The following is a 1,895-nucleotide window of genomic DNA, read 5'->3' on the forward strand; positions in this document are numbered from 1 at the left end:
AATCTTTTTCAAAAATCAAATCTTTTTTCAATTTTTTTAGTTATTTTCGAAAATTTCAAAAATATTTTTCAAAAATCTTTTTTTAATTTTACATCATATTTTCAAAAATAACATCATCAATTAATGTTTTGATTCAAAAATTTCAAGTTTGTTACTTACTTGTTAAGAAAGATTCAAACTTTAAGTTCTAGAATCATATCTTGTGATTTCTGGTGAATCAAGTCATTAATTGAGATTTTAAAAATCAAATCTTTTTCAAAAACTAATTTCTATCATATCTTTTCAAAAATATCTTCTTATCTTACCTTTTTCAAAAAAGTGATTGCAAAATATCTTTTCTAACTTCCTAACTTCTTATCTTTTCAAAATTTGTTTCAACTAACTAACTAACTTTTTGTTTGTTACTTACCTTTTTCAAAACTACCTAACTAACTCTCTCTCTCTAATTTTCGAAAAAATCTTCCCTCTTTTTCAAAATTTCTTTTTAATTAGACTAATTATTTTATTTTTTATTTGAATTTTCGAAAAACTACTAACCTTTTTCAAAAACTATTTTCGAAGATCACTAACTCTTTTTCAAAAATTATTTTCGAAAATTTTCTCCTCCTCTCATCCCCTTTTATTTATTTATTCATCTACTAACACTTCTCTTCATCTCACATCTCTGCTCCTATCATCACCTTTGTGTTTGGATTCTTCATTCTTCTTCACCCCTATTCCTTTTCTTCTTCTACTAACAATAAGGAACCTCTTTACTGTGACATAGAGGATTCCTCTTCTTTTCTTTTTCTCTTCTCTTTCTTATGAGCAGGGACAAAGAAAAAGGCATTCTTGTTGAAGCTGATCCAGAACCTGAAATGACTCTGAAGAGAAAACTAAGAGAAGCTAAATTACAACAATCCAGAGACAACCTTATTGAAAATTTCGAACAAGTAAAGGAGATGGCAGCCGAACCCAACAACAATAATGCAAGGAGAATGCTTGGTGACTTTACTGCACCTAATTCCAATTTACATGGAAGAAGCATCTCCATTCCTACTATTGGAGCAAACAATTTTGAGCTGAAACCTCAGCTAGTTTCTCTGATGCAGCAGAACTGCAAGTTTCATGGACTTCCATCTGAAGATCCTTTTCAGTTCTTAACTGAATTCTTGCAGATCTGTGATACTATTAAGACTAATGGAGTAGATCCTGAAGTCTACAGGCTCATGCTTTTCCCTTTTACTGTAAGAGACAGAGTTAGAATATGGTTGGACTCTCAACCCAAACACAGCCTAAACTCTTGGGATAAGCTGGTCACGGCTTTCTTAGCTAAGTTCTTTCCTCCTCAAAAGCTGAGCAAGCTTAGAGCTGATGTTCAAACCTTCAGACAGAAAGAATGTGAATCATTCTATGAAGCTTGGGAGAGATACAAAGAACTGACCAAAAAGTGTCCTTCTGACATGTTTTCAGAATGGACCATCCTGGATATATTCTATGATGGTTTATCTGAGCTATCAAAGATGTCATTGGATACTTCTGCAGGTGGATCCATTCACCTAAAGAAAACGCCTGTAGAAGCTCAAGAACTCATTGACATGGTTGCTAATAACCAGTTTATGTACACTTTTGAGCGGAATCCTGTGAGTAATGGGACGCCTATGAAGAAGGGAGTTCTTGAAATTGATACTCTGAATGCCATATTGGCTCAGAATAAAATATTGACTCAGCAAGTCAATATGATTTCTCAGAGTCTGAATGGAATGCAAGCTGCATCCAACAGTACTCAAGAGGCATCTTCTGAGGAAGAAGCTTATGATCCTGAGAACCCTGCAATAGCAGAGTTAAAATACATGGGTGAACCATATGGAAACACCTACAATCTATCATGGAGAAATCACCCAAATCTCTCATGG

General features: G+C 33.6%; 1 non-coding gene across 1 annotated transcript; it reads right to left on the minus strand.

Annotated features, from left to right (window-relative positions):
* Window positions 1-1,340: 1,340 nt before the first annotated feature.
* On the minus strand, window positions 1,341-1,444 carry LOC148545424 (small nucleolar RNA R71). Its single transcript, XR_015901735.1, has one exon. It is a non-coding gene; the product is annotated as a small nucleolar RNA R71 (small nucleolar RNA).
* Between the last annotated feature and the right edge of the window lie 451 nt (window positions 1,445-1,895).

The sequence above is a fragment of the Arachis ipaensis genome, chromosome B9 (genome assembly GCF_059453495.1).
Source record: "Arachis ipaensis isolate K30076 ecotype BB chromosome B9, ASM5945349v1, whole genome shotgun sequence".
Lineage (NCBI taxonomy): Eukaryota > Viridiplantae > Streptophyta > Magnoliopsida > Fabales > Fabaceae > Arachis > Arachis ipaensis.